The sequence below is a fragment of the Taudactylus pleione genome, unplaced genomic scaffold (genome assembly GCF_031769625.1).
Source record: "Taudactylus pleione unplaced genomic scaffold, aTauple2 ptg000242l, whole genome shotgun sequence".
Lineage (NCBI taxonomy): Eukaryota > Metazoa > Chordata > Amphibia > Anura > Myobatrachidae > Taudactylus > Taudactylus pleione.
This window is the reverse complement of record NW_028284644.1, coordinates 12,045,666-12,066,549: the sequence shown is the minus strand read 5'-3', so window position 1 is coordinate 12,066,549 and position 20,884 is coordinate 12,045,666. Positions and strand designations below refer to the sequence as shown.

Genomic DNA, 20,884 nt, shown 5'->3' with positions numbered 1-20,884 from the left:
TCTTTGTTTCTGTTTTTGTTGTTGTATTTTATACATTGGCTCTGCTGGTAACCCAATGTCTGACTCTTCTGTCACCTGAGCATCAAGAACACAAGGAGAAATGTACAATCTGTGATGGTAGGAAGTCTATAGCACCAGTGCACTGACGTACACATAGGACTGTCTCTGCCGCACATAATAGTACACAGACTGGCATGTAACCGGCATCAGCCGTGGACAGACACAGAAGTCCCACTCCGATGCTCTCCTCATGGATCTGGAAGCGGCAAGTCACAGTTTGGGATCAGATGTAGACACCTGTGAGACTCTTAAGACTTTGTGGTGTAGTGGCAGTTCTGCCATGGTTGCAGGGGAACAGGTTGCCCAAGCCGGCTGTAGTAGGTTTAATATTAGGCAACAGATTTGTATTACTGTAACTACACGACAGGATCAGGTAGGATCCCTTTAGCTCAAAATCATTAGCTTTAGTATTTTTTTTTCACTGCGGTCTGGCTTCTGCTGTGACAGTGACTAGGCTAAAGTGTTATGACTGACACAGCCCTGATTTACTGTCACACACTGACTGTCACACCTCCTCAGACAGGTCTCAGTAACCCTCCCTGCATCGCACTGCGCATGCGTTGAACTATCAGCTGTACATATACAACAGCAGCGGCAGCACCAGCCAGCAGCTTAGTGGGAGCCGGGGAGAGCTGCTGTAGCTAGGACACCTGGAGGAAGGTGATACAGTGGGCGGACAGCCCGGGACCAGCACGGCCAGCAGGTGAGCCATACCCCATAGATGTTCCATCATTCCCTGTGTGCTGGGCTCATCGCTCTCTCCCCGGTGACGCTGCTGCACAAGTACACGCATAACTTTACCACAGTCTCTGTCTCCTGCCTGCATACTGTGTGCCAGGCTACTTTGTGCTGCTCCCGGCGGGGATCCTCCTCATGTAACGCTACTATTTGTCCGGGAAGCTCTGATCTGCGGGGTGCTGAAGAAACACACAGAGCAAGTCTAAACTACCCCTGCCCCTCTCATACTCCCCCTTCACTTTACACAAAGGAGGGGCATGAGAGTATTTCCCCTTATACAAAACAATCACAGCTCTGTGTGTTTGCTAATAAAAGCTGTTTAACCATTATTTGTCATTCAGGCATTTGTTGCCGTAATTGGAGATTGTTTGCTGTAGTTGTAAAGTATTATTGCTATTACAGATATCTAAGTTTATGTGAAAGGGTAATATAAACACCCACTTTTATATATTACATATGAAATGACTAATACCAGTCACGCATGGCATACTTTCCCAGCATCATATAGTGAATGTAGAAGGTTGTAGTGACTACTGCAGGTACGCTCCAGTAGTCTGTATTCTATTCCCTACTATTCCTATTTTTTGCTGTAGGAGTGCATCATTTCTCTCTCTGATCTTCCAGAATGAGAATTGTGACTCACATCAAATGAATAGTTAGGATGCTGTTTTGTAATTTTTTCCGCCTCCTGAAGAGACTTCCATGTTCCTAACTTAACCTTTTATTGCCACCACAAGGAGTACATGTAAAAGAAACTGTAGAAAGCGACCTTCTTTAGATCTTAGTGGATGTCACATAGAGGCCCATTTATAAATAATTGCATACTTTAAGCGATCTGGGTGCGATATTAGCAATGCGATGATAATGCTGGGATGTATTAAATAGCAGCTGCAGGGACAGGGGCTTCAAAAGTAGCCCATTCCTGTAATGTCCTAGAATTGAAGTGACTGTCTCAGTGGTCTCTTCACTCTACCTCTCTGGACTCCTGTGCGGCCTGAAGACCACGCAAGCGCGGCAGCCATCTGGTAATTTTAGCGAAGTGTAGCCCATAGACTACAGCGGCTAACGCCATCTTCAGATAGCGTCAGCTACGGGGCCAAACTCCATAATGGTTCACACTCCAGAGCTTGGTAAATCTGCCAGCGTCGCACCCTCCATAGAAACCTATGGGGGTTGCGGCTGCTGTCGGAAATGTAGGAACCGCAGCAGATGTCGGAGATACCTGCTGCAAATCCCTCCATAATATATCATTGGGATACTAAATATTTGCGGGTATCCCCTGAAAAGGGGTGTTATCGGGGAATATGCCCCAAATATTTAGGCAGTTGTACTAAGCCTTTTAGAGAAATAAAGTGAACGGAGATAAAGTACCAACCAATCAGTCACAGGCTGTGTTTGAAAAATAACAGTTAGGAGCTTATTGGTTGGTACATTATCTCCATCCACATTAACTCTCTCCAAGGATTAGTACGTAGACTACCTAGCAGTAGGCAAAAGGAACACTGTTCTATAATGGAACTGCTGTTTGATACATCATTTATTTGTGTAATGTTGGATACAAGCTTAAACTGGATAATACTTGTGGATACATGAGTTCCTAAATCATAAGGACTTTACCTATACTAATATCATAAATAATATTTAGATCTTTTTTAAATTACTATACTGCAGTAGTTTTTTGGGTTTAACTCATTTTATTGCAACGGTGGAATGTAATTTTTATGTGATTTATTGCCTGATATGTGATTTATTGCCTAATATGTCTTATTATTAAATCGATGGGATTTATTTATATGCCTATGTGATTTTATACCAGCGCAGTTTTATTTTTCTCCTTCTTGATTTTGTATGGAGGGGTATGCAATTTACCCCTTATTAAACTGCTGCAGGTTATGTTGTATGAACAGCTGTAAATTTGATCACTTAGGATTTTTTAGATTAGTGCGTAGACCCCGCAGCCTGTAAAGTGACAGGAGCTGATTGGTTGGTACTTTATCTCTGTCCACTTTATCTTTCGCCAAGGCTTAGTACATCTCCCCCGTAATGAAAAATATGCCCCATTTATGCCCCATGGTGAGTGACAATGTGAAGTAAATAATGTGTATTTCTCTAGTAGGTATTTAGCCTCAAACTGGTTACAAACTGAAGAAAGTATGTTCTGGACTACTTATACAGTACATTGACAAAACTAATTATTGGACAATTATTTGGACTTTTCTTTGTTTGGGGTACAAGTATTTCAGGGCTTGGACAGTGGCAAAAAATGTTCCATAAATCTCAAAAGAGTTAAAAAAAAACCCAATAAATTATTAGCAGAAAAAGTAATGGGTATGCTTTGCCTAAGAGGAACTGTTTCTAATTATGATGTCCCTAATGTAGTGGTTTACAAACTGGGTGCTGTGGCATCCTTGGGTGCCTCAGGGCACTTGCAGAGGTGCCTTGGTTTGGTGGTCCGGTACAAAATACAATGATTTTTAGTCAGTGTGATAGGCAAAATCAGTGCTAATGGCTGCCAATCAAAAATATGTGGACAAAAAGAAGCGCAGCCTTATCAACCACCACATAACTGAACCTAAGACATAAGCACAATTTACTTCATTTCATTTTTGATGAATTTCTCAATAGGAAACTTTTGGCCCAGTGGGGTTGCCTTGGAAAAAATGCTGATACTCTAGGCCGCTGTGATTCCAAAAAGTTTGGGAACCACTGCCCTAGTGCCATTGTGTTTATGTCAATTTAAGGCAGGTATGCTTTCATTGCTTGGTCCCCAAAAATGACTGATATTCTTGCAGATTCCATGAACCTTGTGCTGACAAAAATGTATGTATAATTTGTTTCAGCTTAACAAATGCATTCAGATAGCACATTTTCAGTGGTTTGTGCTTTCATACTGAAGAATACAGTCTGTAATTTTTGTCATGTTTTATGGTATCTAGAATGAGGATGTTAATGCTGAGGTATATTGTAGTTCTTATCTCTCCAGTACATCTTAAGTCTTGAGTGAAAAACAATCATAGTTGATAATGTCATGAATTAGTTGATGTTTCTGATTAGTATTGTCAGTACAGTACTGTGCCCAAATGCATTTCTGATCTTTATACAGATAAATCATGACAGAAAAAACAACATTTACAAAGGAGAGAAATAGTTATTTTTTCAGCTACTCTGCATTTTATGTTTTTCTAAGCCCTAAACAAGTCAGAATTCCTGCTGAGTAGCACATTCATAAACAATATGTTCTTCATACACTGTATACATATAGCTGAATATGTAGCCTTAAATGACAGGAAACCTCTATGGCGCACTTAAATGGTGCTGCCTACTCCAGTTTGGCTGATGCCTCCAAACCATAAAAACAATTGCACACAAAAATAGATGCCAACGGGCTCTTGATGTCAGGGCATTCTGGCGACTGCGGTTCTGAAAGTGCACATCCTGCCCTGGCAGCCTTGCTGGAGCCAGTAGTTCACCTACAAAAAACAATATTAATTATAATATTAACCATTATCTCCACTGCCAGGGCTACAGAGAAAAGCTAGATCCTGATGGGGAGTCGTGTGCATTTTGATGCCTTGCCCCATTCCCCTGGAAAAACCAGCCCTGGTGCTAATTGACCTAGGGCTAGTGGAATGATGGTGGTGGGACCCCCACACTGCGGGTCTCCCATCTATGGTTTCACTAGCTCTGGCTGGTCAAGCCTAGTGCTGATAAAGGAAAAATCATGGGGACCCCAGGCAATTTTCCCCCATGATTTTCCTGATACTAGCCCAGGCACAAGCGCTAATGCTGGTACACTTCAGAGGAGTGGGACCCCACATGTTTTTTTTTAATTAATTATACATTTTACAGTATATAGGCATATGGAGAATAGTGAGATAGCTGTATTAGCAGCTATGTCACTGATCTCTGGCCCATCTATTGTTTTGCAAGTTATTGTGGCACGATTACAACTCGCAGATTTATTACTCTTGGCGACTTGTATGTTTCACATTAGAAACATCTGGAGGGCAGGTTTGCGCTGAAAATAGACAATATTATATTCCTCCTAGAGTATAGTCAGTGGCATAGCGAGGGCGGATCTGTTGGAGTTCTTGTTCCAGGTGTTTGCTCCAGCCAGGGGCGCCGTTCGTGTCGCATTTGTTATTTTTTTGCCTCCTTTCCTCCTCCCTTCTGCTTCATTAGCCTCCGTCCCTCCTCTCTTCTGCTCCATCCAGCCTTTGTCCCTACTCCCTTCTACTGTATCCCGCCTATGTCCCTCCTCCCTTCTGCTCCGTCCCTCCTCCATTCTGCTCCATCCTGCCTACGTCCCTCCTCCCTTCTGCTCCATGCCACATATGTTCCTCCTCCCTTCTGCTGCATCCCACCTCCCCCTGCCAGGTCTCTGACCTGACATTGCCCACCAGATCACCTTGTCATGCAGCAGCCAATTAGCAGTATACCAGTCTAGGTCCTTGGTACAAGTATCCACAGCTAGTTTTATTAGCAGCACAAAAAATAAACAAAACATAAAAGTAAATCCTCACCTATCAGGCTCTAACTAAACAAAATGATTCACTGTCTCAATGTGGAAGGACCTAACACTCCTCTCACATAACAGTTGTCTTAGCACAGCACTTACATTCACTAATCACAGTGTCTCTCAACAGGCCTTTGACTTGTACCACAGGCAGTGAGAGACTGTTTACATAGGCTAACACACCCTTTATCAGCCTCTCACAAGTGATCTGGCAATCAAGACTGCTAACCAACTTCTGTCTACCACACATGCTGGATGGATTTTGATGCAGGTTTCATATTAATACAGTAAACTTTCCTCAACAATTGTCAATAGAATACTCAAAATCCGTCCAGTGGTTCTCGAGATTAGTCCGTACAAACATACAGACGGCTACCTGGAACCTTTTTTTCATTGACTTGCTTCACTAAAATCATCACTGCTCGGCTCCCTTTTGTCATACATTAATGTTTCATACACCTACACCTTCCTCATAAATGCTCTGTAGAATAGTGAAAACTGCATCGAAATCCATCCAGTGTTTCCCAAGATCAGCCTGAATAAACAGACAGATGCTTACCATGGACTTTATTTTGTACTATGTATAGAACAGTGGTTACCAAACTGTGCCGTGGTGCACTGGGGTGTCATGGGGCACTTTCAGGAGTTCCACGGGTTGGAGATCCAGGACCAAATAAAATTTTGGGTCAATGTGATTGACAGCCACCAACACTGGTTTTGTCTCTCATAAAACATGTGAACAAACAGAAGCGCAACCCTATCCGCCACCACAGAACTGGATAAGCACAATTTGCTTAATGTAATCGTTTCTGAATATTTCAATAAAATACTTTTGGCCTAGGGGTGCCTAGGGATTCAAGAAAGTTTGGGAACGACTGGTTTAGAAGATTTATCGAGGAAGGTTTAGGTGTTTAGGTGTATAAAACATGAAGTCAATGAAAAAATGGACGTCCTAGCGCTTTCTTGGCTAACGCTGCCTAAATTAAAGATATATCACAACGATGGACTTTATTTTGTACCATGTAGAGATTGATACGTATTATCCGGTTTCTCCAGAAAAATTGATGTACAAATGTGTCCTCTTGCATTTTTGCCGCTTTCGCAGCAATTTGCGCCATGCATGGTGCGAGTCGCATATCCACGAGTGGGAATGCACGCTGCGTTCGCACCCATGACTCCATAGGATTGCATGCTGCGAATGCAGCACGCGGCATGGCGTAGCGTAGCACACCCAGCCGAGGCTAATCGCATGGCGCGATGTGTGCGCGCGTTTGTAGCACGATCGGTAAAGATGCAAGAGGGCACATCTGTAAGCCCTGTTTACTGATACAAAATTTAAGTTTCTCCCTTTTTCTTATCATACCTTTGTCATTTATGTTCAAATGATTCTTTTAATTACAACCAAGAGTATGCTTTGGCATGACAATAAATAAAGCACAGGGACAGACACTTAACATGGCTGGAGTTGACCTGAGTGGAGACTGTTTTGCTCACGGACAACTTTACGAGGTCATTATGTGTGTCAAAACTGTATCGTTTTATGTTGACGTCAGGAGGAAAAAAGACTAATGTTCTAGATACTGTATGCGCAACAACTGCAGCCAATCAGAAACTCAAGGGAGCCCTTATTTTCCCTTAAACACAATGAAAATATAAATAAGAGTTCCAATCAGGCGCTGTCGATGTTCAATAAAGAGATATGATGGATAAACAAATATTGTCTTACTTCAAAAGCATAAATCCAACAAATGTTCTTTATGAAGCTCCAATAGTTGTTCCTAAGCTTATGGTGGTTTGCTTTACAAGCTTTCTCGTCATACACCATAAGCTTCTTTCAATGTGACTTCAGCTTGTCTCAGCTTCTCATACACAGACTTCAGCAGTAAGATAGAATGCAGAAGTCTGTATATGAGAAGCTGACACAAGCTGAAGTCACATTGATAGAAGCTTATGGTGTATGACGAGAAAATTTGTAAAGCAAAGAACCATCAGCTTAGGAACAACTATTGGAGCTTCATAAAGAACATTTGTTGGATTTATGCATTTTGAAGTAAGAGACTATTTGTTTATCCATCATATCTCTTTATTGAACATCGACAGCGCCTGAGTGGAACTCTTATTTATATTTTCATAATGTTGTCTACAAGGCAATCTTATACCTTGGTTAAAAAAGACTATCGCCGTAAATTCAAAATTGCTCCTGTGTGAAGCCGAAGTAGACGGTCAAAGATATGCCAGACGCACTCGGCTGTGAGGTCTGACCAGGACGCCAACCACTCCATTAGGCATCCCAGACCAATTGCCACTCCTCTGTACAGTTTTTATCCAAATCCATCCAGTGGAAGGCCCAGAAGAAGCTCCTCGGGTCAAAGTTCTGCCCAGCGTACACCAACAGGAGGTCCGACCGGGACCTCAACTCCCTAGTATATTTTTTGGGATCCTGTTTTACCAGTCTGTGAAGTTTTCGTCCAAATCCATACAGTGGAAGGCTCAGAACAGGCTCCCCGGGTCAAAGTTCTGTCCAGCGTACACCAACGGGAGGTCCGATCGGGACCCTTACCCCATATATATATATATATATATATATATATATATATATGATATTCCACTCACCAAGTGGAGAGCTTGTGAGATCTTTCAGACGATCACCAGGGCTCGGCCTCACCACAATTCGCCTTTTACTCCCAGCTGTCCCTGTACTGCGTCCCCCACAGTGGAAACTGATTGTGGTGGAGTAGGAATCGCATGCCACATCTCCCACTCCACATGATAGAGACGGAAAGAGCATCCATGATATTTACATTAACTAGTGAATCGGACCCAAGTCATCTCATTCCGCCCGCTGCCCATGCCCGTCTCACTTTGTGCCACCCCTTCCCTACTCCATTTCCGCTGTACACTTACCCCTTCTCAGCACAGGGTGGTCCTCAGTCCAAGTCTGTCCTGTCGGTCGGTGCAGTGGCAGCCATTTGAGAGGGGGCACGCTCCCCAGCTCCCACTACGCATGCATGTTGGGGACAGGACAGAATTTAGCGGAATACTATATATATAAATGTTCCCCTCTATGTCTATGCGTGCTCTTCTAAGTCTGTATGTGCCTGTGTCTGTATATCTCCCCCCATATGTTCTGTGTTGTGCTCCCCTTTGTCTGTACGTTGTATATTGTGCTTTTTCCCTGTGTGTTCTGAATTGTACTCCACACCCTTTCTTTGTTTTCATTACTGTGCTACTTCACCACCAATATTTATTTATTTATTACCAGTTATTTATATAGCACACACATATTCCGCAACGCTTTACAGAGAATATTTGGCCATTCACATCAGTCCCTGCCCCAGTGGAGCTTACATTCTATGTTCCCTATCAGATGCGCACACACATACACACTAGGGTTAATTTTTGTTGGGAGCCAATTAACCTACCAGTATATTTTTGGAGTGTGGGAGGAAACCGGAGTACCCGGAGGAAACCCACGCAAGCACAGGGAGAATATACAAACTCCGCACAGGTAGGGCCGTGGCGGGAAATCAAACCCATGACCTCAGTGCTTTGAGGCAGTAATGCTAACCATTACACCATCTGTGCATATGTTCTTCAATATCTTTATTAGCCCCCCTCCCCCCTTCCTGTCTGTATGTTCCATATTGTGCTCCCTCATCTGTATGGCCCTTATAATTCTCTACCCCTCCTCATCTGTATGTTACTTAGCGTGCTCCTCCTCCAGAGAGTTAGAGATTCGGCGCAGACAGGAGAACTGACAGTCTCCTCACTTGTGAAGTTGTCTCCTCAATGTGCACAGGGAAGTCACTTTCCTTCTTATATTGTTACACAGGTCTCAATCTCTCCATGAGTTTTTCTCCAGGGTTATTTTGGATTTCGGAATATTCCGTATTTTGGAACAATTGCATACCGTAATGAAATATCTTTGGAATGGTACCCAAATCTAAACACAGAATGCATTTAGGTTTCATATACACCTTATACACACAACCTGCAGGTAATTTTCATTAATTTTGTGGCTCAAACATAGTTGTATATGTACATACATAAAATTAATTAAAGTTTCATATACACATTATACACACAACCTGCAGGTAATTTTCATTAATTTTGTGGCTCAAACATAGTTGTGTACATACATAAAATTAATTAAAGTTTCATATACACATTATACACAGAGTCTGAATGTAATTTTATAGTTTTATGCCTTAAACAATGCTTGAGTGCATTGAACCATCAAAAATCAAAGGTTTCATTATCCACAGTCTTGCAAAAAAAAATCTGTATTTCGGAATATTCCGTATTTCGGAATATTTGGATATAGGAGACTCAACCTGTATTATACTAGCTTGGATACCCGATGTTGCCCGGATTGAAGACTGGACCCTGAAGTACGCCTGCAGCCTTTATTTGTTTACATTGTTCTTGCCTATAACCCCATTCCATTGATCTGAAAAGGACCCCACTGTTTGCTAACATGCATGCAAATTGTGGCGTAACTAACGTGGGTGCAAGGGCTGTGGCTGCTATGGTGCCCGAGCTGCCTATGTGGCCCGCCGCTCCCCCTGCACCCAGTCACGCACACAAGGTGGGCTGGTCCAGTCAGGCCCGTCGAGGGGGGCTGGGTTGTCAGTGATGATGATTTGGTAGTGATCACAGCTGGTGCATTGGCAGGCCGTCATGGAGAGACAGCGGCGCCGGTCTATAGGCAATCAGAGCTCGCAGACCAGCAGCCAATCAGCAGTGGGGGCTTCTGATTGGCTGCCGGTCCGCAAGCTCTGATTGGATTCAAATTGCGCCTGCACTGTCTGTCCATGTCTGCTGGTGCACCAGCTGTAATTAGCTGGCAGCCTGGCCCCAAATCCTCACCTGCTGGCTACTAATGGCACACAGGGGGAGGCGAGAGGCTGCTGAAGGGACACGGGAAGGTGAGTGTTGCTGGGGGGGGGCATAATGTGTAAGGGGCACTACTATTGTGTGGAATATTGTGTTATATGGGGCACTACTACTATGTGGCATACTCTGTGGTATAATTTGTGTGGGGCATTAGTGTGTGGCAATGTATAAGGGGCACTACTACTGTGTGGCATAATGTGATTAAAGGGTACCGCTGTGAGGCATAACCTGAATTGGCTGTGTGTGGCATAACCTGAATGGGATCTGTGTGGCATAACATGAATGTGCTCTGTGTAGAGGCAAATTGATATGTTTTTTTACCTCAGGGTGGCTTTTAAGATCTTGCTATGTGGCCCACAAAGTTGTAGTTACGCCCCTGCATGGAAATAAACACGGAGGCCCTGGATTTAATATGAAATTGCATGAGTCATCCAGCTTGCTCAAAAAAGGATACTTTTATAGCTTTCTCACGGGTTGCTTCACTAATGCTGGGCATACACTCTACAATTATCTGTCAGATATCTGTCAAATCTGTCTGGTGGGAAGGAAAATCTGGTCTGTTTTCTAGTGTTTGTGAGCAAATTTCTATTGTCATTTGCTCCCATACATTACCAGGATTTCATTCCAACCAGCCAGATTGGACAGATATCTGGCAGATAATTGTATAGTGTATGCCCAGCATTAGTCTGAGTCTCATCTTTACTTGCATTTCTTCATGACCAATGATAATAATTTTTACGTGGTTTACAAATCATTTGTTCCAAAACTGTGGGCTTCAAACATTCAGGGGCGCAGCGAGAGAGGGGGGGAGCGGGGACTAATTACCTGGGCCTGGGCTTGCTGGATGGGCCCGGCGCCGCCCCCCCTCTCTTACCTCTCAGCACCCCTGGCCCTGGTTACTAAGTTTTAGGGCAGATTGTGCATGTCTCCCTAGAAGATCTGTTATATATAACAGTCACACATCTGCTAAATTGCTGCTCTAAACAAAAGCCCAAAACAAGTAAGGCCTACTAAAAGCCCCAAGCTGTCATTCAGATAGGGTTTTTGTGAAAAGGCAACAAGATTTTGTCTCTTTCTGCAAAGTTTAATCAACAGAGCTGCTGGTATTTGAGCATGAGGAAAGTAGGACTGTGTCACAAGTTACAATGCAAATATATACATAGTTTACATTGCTGTATTTTTTATTCTACATAAAAAAAACTATCTATCTATCTATCTATCTATCTATCTATCTAAATCTAAATATTTTTTTTAATTGAAAATATTATAATTATTCAATCAATGACCACTTAGGATGCAGAGGAAAGTTCATTTATCAGAGGGGCTATCATATCATAGATGTACCAAACTATCTTTTCCTACTGTCTATGGTTATGCCAGCCACATTACAGACCAACATTTGTGCATTATGATCACCTATACTTTTATCAAACCTCTTTCAACTGAAGTAAGATACTGGATGCACCCTCACTCCAACACTAGGGGATCTATTTATAAAGTTTTTCTTCCATAAAATAATGTAGTAACTGCAATTTCTGCATACTTTTGTGAATTGTTGTTATCTACTAATTGCACATTGTAGGAGATTTCACAGAAATTTCGGACAAAGGCCCTCGTTTAGCAGTGCACGCCGTTGGGGGATGGAAGAGGCCAGGATCTCCGTCGGCTGACGGAGATTTCCTGGCTTCTTCCTTCAATCTTTGGTGGCCAGCTGCGTGACCCCATGACTCACCTTAGCCGGCAGATTATCCGATGCTGCATTAGTCAACGCAGCTTGGATAAGTAATGCAGCAGGAGGCGTGATGCCTCCTGTGCATTACCATATCTGCACAGACGGAATTGCAAAGCTGCTAGCGAGAAACTTTGCAATTCTATCCGAAGCTCAATAAGGCCCAAAGTGCTAAATAGATTGCAGTCCCCATTAATATCAGTGGGGACTACGATCTAACCTCCATGTACCAAACTCCGAAAAGTTAAGCTTTTCGGAGTTTAGCTCCGTTTAGTTTACTAAACCGCTTTAAACCTATGGAGTATTTACATGCAGGAGAGAGATTTTCAGATAATAACTTACAAAGCCCTTCATGACCATTGCCCAGGGTACCTGAAACAGCTTCTGATTCCTTACTGTCCCACTCGATTACTGCGATCCATTGACGAAGGACTATTAACAGTACCTAGAATCTCACAGAATTCGTCTGGGGGTCGAGCTTTCAGTTTTGTGGCTCCAACCTTTTGCAACTCACTTCCCCGCACAGTTCGAGAGGCCTCCACTCTAGAATCCTTCAAAAATAGACTCAAGACTCACCCAAGCATTTCACTAATGTCCCTTGTTTAAGCTTATTTTGTATTTTGTACTGTAAATGTAAAGCACTTTGAGTCCTTTAGGAGAAAAGCGCTATATAAATAAAATTATTATTATTAATTATTATCTCTCTGCTGCATCCTCCGACCGGTGGCGTAAACGGTCACTGTGCGAATGCTCAGTGTCAGATTCCCCTGGACGAGTCTGTCACATATGTGAAAAACTCCTACAAAATGTTGGGGATGTAACTCACAAGGAGATCGGTTATCGCAACCGCTGTCCCTGAGAGGTTTATTTAGTACATAGCAGCGTTATTTTCATAATCTTTTTTTTTAAATATCCGCTGCAAAATGGATTCTTATTAATAGCGGCAGCTCCATGATTATTATTTTCATAAAACATATGTCCCTACTCTATAAGCAGTATCCCTATAGTTAGGCAGGCTCAATATACAGTACATACATATATGTTTCCTTATGCTCCGTATATTTTACCATATGGATATTTATCTGTTTCCTTATTCTTTGCAGTTTACCGTCCATCTAAAACTGTATGAGCCGTCGATTCCGTGCCGTGTTTGCGAGTCAACATTTTGTGCATGTCATTGGATATTTTCATGAAGCGCCCTTGCAATTCAGTTAGAAATGGCAAGTCACCGATGTTGTGCGGCAATTCTGCAGTGTGCGTTCTATACCAAGTACATGAAAGAGTGGGGAAATCATCCTGAACTCCCAAGAAAGTGGCAAATAAAATAATTAGATAGCAGGACATTGTAGAAAGCTGTTATTGGCCATAAGTAAATTTTAGGAGACAGGTAAATGGTTTCAAATGGTTGATTTTTGCAACTTTTTACAAATTATGAAAAAATTATAGCCAGCAAGCATGAGGGTGGTTCAATAATTAAGGTAATAAGACCTCTCACGTGTATAATGTTCTCTATTACATTTTAATTTCCTGCCAGGCCACAGCAGATAAACCACTGCTTCCCTCATGGCCTTTAGACTGCGCCTCATATCAGTCATACTGTACTAACATCAATTGTAAGATGGCGGGGCTGGCGGAAACATGGTGAAGCATTGAGGTGCATAGTGTGATCAGATTTTTGTGTCCAAAGGGCACGTCAGCAGCTGAAATTCATCGCCAACTTGTCCAGGAGTATGATGAGAACGTTATGTCATGGAAACAAGTTTGGCTTTGGCGCACTGCCTTTGATAATGGCAGGACAGACATTCAAGATGAGCAGCGATCAGGCCGGAATTTCAGTAAGCAGTCATGTCATGGCTCCAGGTGCTTGACACTAATTTCTTCTATGCCAGGATAGATGCCTTGGTGTACCATTGGAACAAATGCTTAGATAAGAATGAGGACTATGTGGAAAAATAATCTGTATCAAGGCCATACTATTGATTATACATATATGAATGAGTTGAATAAATTTACGCAGAGAGGTCTTGTTACCTTATTTATTGAACCACCCTTGGATATCTCAGCAATTAAAAGTGTCTAGAGCAGGGGTATTTAACATGTTGCCCTCCAGCTGCTGTGGAACTGCACATACTAGTATGCCAGTTTGCCCTGCCATGGTTTTAGCGTGTCCTAATAGCAAAACTAGCAAGGCATGCTGGGATGTGTAGTTCCACAGCAACTGGGCGGGTACATGTTAAATGTCTCTGGTCTAGAGTATTTTGGGATACATTAAAATGTATAGGGATTTTAAGTATGTATATACAAAGGAGTCAATCCAATTAGGTGCGATTTTGCAAAAGCAAGTTTGTTTACACTTACAAACATAATACGAATGTGCACTCTAGCGAAATACAAGATCCAATTAGAAATGCTCATTTGTGGTAATCGCCGCAAGTGTGTGCGATTTTTCCAGAACAGGAGAAGTGCATGAAAAAGTGGTGAGACCATCCTGGACCACAAAAAACTTCGTTAGCAGAATCACATAGAAGGCTGTTAGTGGGCATAAGGAAAGTACTGGAGGTTTTTAAACAGTATTAAATGGCCGATTTGTGTATTTAAAAAATTATAATTTGTTTAATCACAAACTAATTAAATGAAAAATGGAAAAAAAAGAAGAAAAAAGGTGATTTTCTAGGGCAACTTTAAATTTTTTGTCATTTTTCTTTTCAAATTTGGGGTGCCTAAACTAATGAATTTGGAACTGGATTGCTTGTAATTCACAGTGCGAGTTCCCTGTGCGAGCGGCTCCCAGGACCCGACTCGCACTTAGGCCCGTATTCAATTAGAAGCGAAAAGTCCGTTGCCAGACTTTTCGCCGTCATCGCTGGTTTTGGGTGCGAAAAAGTACCGCGCTCGTCCCCGCTTATCCCCGTATTCAATGCCAAATCGGCGAAAACGGGTCCCGGCGAAACTTAAATCGGCAAAAAGTTCTGTCAGTTTTGGTGAAATCAGCCTGACACCCCCCAAAATATGCACTGACATGGGGGATCACTCTGGATACCCCCGAATACCCCTGCTGAAGATATTTGGCCACTTTAAATGGTCTCAATAGGTGCTATTTTGCGTGTTTTAAAAAGTGGTGAAGAATAGCATTTTGGAAGTTTTTTTGGAGAAAATAAGTAGTCCCATCAAATTTGGGGTACATGAAAATGGGTACTAGCATATTTTGAAGTTGCTAATGTGTGACGTTTTAAAAAACATGAAAAAAAACACCTGCTGCAACCACCTGCAATCATAAAAATACCTGCCGCATACTTGGGGCCCCCCTGGAGTCTATTTCGCTAGTTTGTAACTTTGTACCCCAACCTTTGTTTTTTTCGTCCCCAAAATGAAAGTACTTTTTTGGGGTGTTCTTAATGATTTTTTAATTTTTTTTTGACACAGTTAACCTTTGGGGGGCTGTCCAAAGGGTGCTGGGTGGTTTTCCACGTTTGCACCCCAAAACCCCAATTCTGCACTTTTTTCCGCCTGCTATTCATAGACGAAACTTTTCCGCCGAGTCCATTGCATTGACTTTCCGCCTAGGCAAAAAGTATTTGAAATTGAATACGGGGATAAGTTGAAACCGCCAAAAATGATGTCATCGGCAAAAAAGTATCGCCGAAAAGGACTTTTCGTTTTTAATTGTATATGGCCCTTAATTGGATTGACCCCAAAGTTGCAAGAAGTTGAGAAAATAATACAATTCCCATCTGTAAGTTTGAAAACCCCTGTCCCAAACTGACCCACACCACTTTTCTACCTTTCAGGAAAAAATCACCTGAAAAATTATGTCTTTATTGCCCATATTTTCCTATTTAAAACCCTATATATATATATATATATATATATATATATATATATATATATACACAGTCAGGTCCATAAATATTGGGACATTGACAGAATTTTCATATTTTGGCCTCTTTTCACCACCACAATGGCTTTGAAATGAAACAAACAAGATGTGATTTAACTGCAGACTTTCAGATTTAATTTGAGGGTAATTACATCCAAATCAGGTGAACGGTGTAGGAATTACAACGGTTTCTATATGTGCCTCACACTTTTTAAGGGGCCAAAAGTAATGGGACAAACTAAACAATCCTAAATCTAACTTTCACTTTTTAATACTTTGTTGCAAATCCTTTAGAGACAATTACAGCCTGAAGTCTGGAACGCATAGACCTCACCAGATGCTGGGTTTCATCCCTGGTGATGCTCTGCCAGGCCTCTACTGCAAATTTCTTCAGTTGCTGCTTGTTCTTGGGGCATTTTCCCTTCAGTTTTGTCTTCATCAAGTGAAATGCATGCTCAATCGGATTCAGGTCAGGGGATTGACTTGGCCATTGCACAACATTCCACTTTTTAGCCTTACAAAACTCTTTGGTTGCTTTTGCAGTATGCTTCGGGTCATTGTCCATCTGCACCGTGAAGCGCTGTCCAATGAGTTCTGAAGCATTTGACTGAATATGAGCATATAATATTGCCCGAAACACTTCAGAATTCATTCTGCTGCTTTTGTCAGCAGTCACATCATCAATAAATACAAGGGAACCAGTTCCATTGGCAGCCATACATGCCCACGCCATGACACTACCACCACCATGCTTCACTGATGAGGTGGTATGTTTTGGATCATGAGCAGTTCCTTTCCTTCTCTTTTCTTCCCATCACTCTGGTACAAGTTGATCTTTGTCTCATCTGTCAATAGGATGTTGTTCCAGAACTGTAATGGCTTTTTTAGATGTTGTTTGGCAAACTCTAACCTGGTCTTCCTGTTTTTGTGGCTCACCAATGGTTTGCATCTTGTGGTGAACCCTCTATATTCACTCTTGTGAAGTCTTCTCTTGATTGTTGACTTTGACACATATACATCTACCTCCTGGAGAGTGTTCTTGATTTGGCCAACTGTTGTGAAGGGGATTTTCTTCACCAGGGAAATAATTATTTTGCCATCCACCACAGTTGTTTTCCATGGTCTTCCGGGTCTTTTGGTGTTGCTGAGCTCTCCGGTGCGTTCTTTCTTTTTAAGAACGTTCCAAACAGTTGATTTGGCCACACCTAATGTTTTTGCTATCTCTCTGATGGGTTTGTTTAGATTTTTCAGCCTAATGATGGCTTGCTTCACTGATAGTGACAGCTCTTTGGATCTCATATTGAGAGTTGACAGCAAAAATTCCAAATGCAAATGTCACACCTAGAATCAACTCCTGACCTTTTATCTGCTTAATTGATAATGAAATAATGAGGGAATAGCTCACACGTGTCCATGAAACAGCTTTTGAGTTGATAGTCCCATTACTTTTGGCCCCTTAAAAAGTGGGAGGCACATATTGAAACTGTTGTAATTCCTATACCGTTCACCCGATTTGGATGTAATTACCCTCAAATTAAATCTGAAAGTCTGCAGTTAAAGCACATCTTGTTTGTTTCATTTCAAAGCCATTGTGGTGGTGAATAGAGGCCAAAATCTGAAAATTCTGTCAATGTCCCAATATTTATGGACCTGACTGTATATATATATATATATATATATATATATATATATACATTATTGTTATTGTTATGTGTGTTCCAGGGATACTACACTGCTTCCTGGCATTTTTGCCTTGAAATGGGAATTTTTACCACCTTGTCACCTAGTTTTGAGCCCTGAACTTAAATCTGCATTAACTCCTATTTAGGCCCGGGTTAACATGGATTTCTAACAGAATAGCAAAAAGTCACGGATGCAGGTTTTAACACCACTTATAGCAATTTTCAGCCAACTAACGAATAATTGAATCAGCCCCCTTAGCTCCCACTGTTCACATCCTATAGGTATATAATCTTGCGGAAATCATATTAAAATATGTTCTGAATATAAAAGATGTTTCCCCAGAGCATGAGAACATACTGCAGCATGGACACTGTAAATCATTTACTTACTACTTAACGGTCTGCTGGTTCTTAGTTTGTCTGTAGTGGCTGAATTAAGTTACAGTATTCACAGTGTTCAATGCTGCTAAAGACAATAGTGTTACCTGGTGATTTTCTTCATAGCCATAGGCTATTCAGGAAATCGAGGAAATAAAGTGCGACATTTCCAGATCTGGTAATGTTGTCAGTCTAAAGAAAGCTAATGACAGGCAATTTGGCTTTTGTATCATGGGACACTCAGCTAGGAAAGCAGCTGTGATGCAAATGTTCTCACCTGTTATAATGAGAAGCATTATTTTTCATGCATTAATAAAAATATATCAAGAGATATGTAACTTAGTACGTAGAACACCTCACACAGATAGAACAAGAAGCAACATTACCCGGATATCAAGGAAATATCACATGACATACATAATAAAGGGAATATTTAGCTGCCACAGTCATTAATAATATTATTACTGTGCGCCTTTAAAGGTTACAAAATAAACAATATACACAGCTGACAAAGCCAGCTAGTGGGTACACATTATGGGGAAAGAAAGGGGATGAACACCACTAGTTAATTCCTGAATATATTTAGTGCATGAAAAATCTTATTTAAGGGGAGATTTAATTATGCACAAGGTCCTATAGTAGCTTTGCGCAATATTCTCCTGTGCCCAATTCTGGCTATTATGGTAATATACAAACATCACTTATTATGTGCCCTGCAAGCAGAAATACGCGATGACATCCTGAGGAGACTCATCAGCGGTGTTAGTGTAATAGATGGCCAAATTACTCACCAAAAAATGTAGCCATAGGAAACAGAGGCCATAATACAACAACAGATACATGACAATCCCCTGCCTACAGAAATTGTGACATTGTGGTAGCTCTTTCTTTTCAAAATGGACTGGCTGCAGCACACACAGAATGGGTATGAAATCCCGACAGGAGAAGCCCGACACGACAAGATGCCGACTAACTCTTGTAAGTACCCTAACCCTAACTCTCCTTTAGTGGTGCCTAACCCTAAAACTCCCAGGGTGGTACCTAACCCTAAGTCCCCCCAGGGGGTGCCTAAACCAACCCCCTCTTCCCACACCCTAAACATAACCCTCCCGAGGGGGTGCCTAACCCTAACCTCCCCCCAGTGACGCCTAACCCTAACCCCCCCTTCCCCTAGCCTAACCATCCCCAGGGGGTGCCTAAGTCCCCCCGGGAGTCCCTTAACCTAACACCCACCCCCCCCCCCCCGGGCACGCGGCTAAGTGCTGAGCTGTCCGGACTTACCTCTTCCGGTCCGGCATCTGTCTGTCTTCCGGTGTCGGGATTAAGACATGCGTCTGTATTTCGACGCCTACCGTAAGTCCCGTCGGGCTTTAGCTGTCGGGATATAAACCGGCGGCATTTAATTCGCTGGTCTATTAACTACATCCTACACACACAATGAGGTGATGCTCAGGAAATGTATCAACATTCTCCCTACAACTGCTAAATTGTGCTTAAAATTTTTTTTAAACACACCTCATGGTATTGTACCTAGACACTGGTCGCACAAAATACCATTCTCTTATAAAGTCATTGGGCTCGATTCAATTCGATGCTGGATAGCCCCGGGAGGGAGCTCCCGAAGCTATTCAATTCAGCATGTTGTTTGGTCTGACAGTTGCCAGTTGTACCGGAGAATGCCAGTTCTCGCGACTTAACCTGGGTGTTTAGTTGTGAGAACCGCGAAGCTGTAAGCGCCGCGTTAAGCTGGAAAACAGCCTCGCGACCGGCACTTTTGTCGGATTTCTCCTCGCACCCTCAGGGAAATCCTTTAGGCAGACCAAACAGCGCGCTGAATTTAATAGCTCCGGGAGCTCTCTCCTGTGGCTATTCAGCATTGCGCTGAATTGAATCTAGCCCATTCTCTTTTTTGCTCACATTTGCTAATGAACAGGTTCGATGAAGGGTTTCTAGGCACTCTAGGCAAAGCTTTATAATAGGCTACTCACATACACCTGACGTTTTAAAATATTATTGGATTTATTTTTAGATTTATTGGCAAGTGTCAGAGTAGCCATATTGCTAGTCCAGGTCTCAACAGAACACTTTTTTGTTTTACTTGGTATCTTTAGAATGTATTATCATTTATCCCCAGCCACTTTGTAAACCTGTCTGGGTCTCTTTTCTGTACCCTTTAAAAAACAAAACGGGCCAAATGTATTACAGTGACAGTTTAAAAAATGTGAACATTCAAACTCGCATGTTTTTCAGACTCAAAAAAATCTCACGATTTAAACTCGCACCCAGATGTTTTCCCATTTTGAAGATACAACTCGACCAATGTAATAGTGTGAGAGATTACTACTAAACTCTCCTCCTATTACATATGGCCCAAAGTATTTCCATGGTAAGCAATAAAAATATAGTCCTAATGGAAGTTAGTGCAAATGTGTCACATCAAGTCACATTATATATTACCAAGAAAGCTAATGGCAGTGAAGGGCATAATGTTTCAGGCATGGGAATTTACAAGTTCCAGCATAAAATTAAAATAAATATCTAGGGGAAAATTCAATCAGCCCTGATAAATTATCCGGGGAGAAAAAGGGAGGTAGTCTCGAGCTCCATCACACGAGGATATTCAATTAGGCTCCCTTTTTCTCCTGATGCCTGTGTTAACACACGTTAAATGAACGGGTTAACATGCAGTAACTCATGTTATTGGGCTTAAAACACCCGGAATGCGAGATAAATTCATGTGTTTGGGCGTTAAGTGGCTGTTATCCGAAAAGAAACTCCTGTTATCTAGGGCTAATTGAATAGCCCGCGGGGGATCAATTAACGCATGGTAATTTACTAATTTAATTTCCCCATAGTGCTCTAATGCCAATACTAGTTTACACTAAAAATCCCATATTAAAAACTAAACATATAACATCCACTGGTTAGTGAAACAATGTCCATTCAATTGACTACAGAATAGAAGGCATGTGGGCACATCATAGATCTCAAAGACAGTCCTGATCTCC

General features: G+C 42.0%; 1 protein-coding gene across 1 annotated transcript in view; it reads left to right on the top strand.

The window, feature by feature from the left end:
• The first annotated feature begins 673 nt into the window (after positions 1–673).
• Positions 674–20,884, top strand: part of SLC45A3 (solute carrier family 45 member 3) — an 81,917-nt gene continuing 61,706 nt past the window's right edge. Inside the window, exon 1 of the mRNA XM_088479622.1 lies at positions 674–763. The gene's annotated coding sequence lies outside the window, so the exon portion shown is untranslated. The remainder of the gene's footprint in view (positions 764–20,884) is intronic.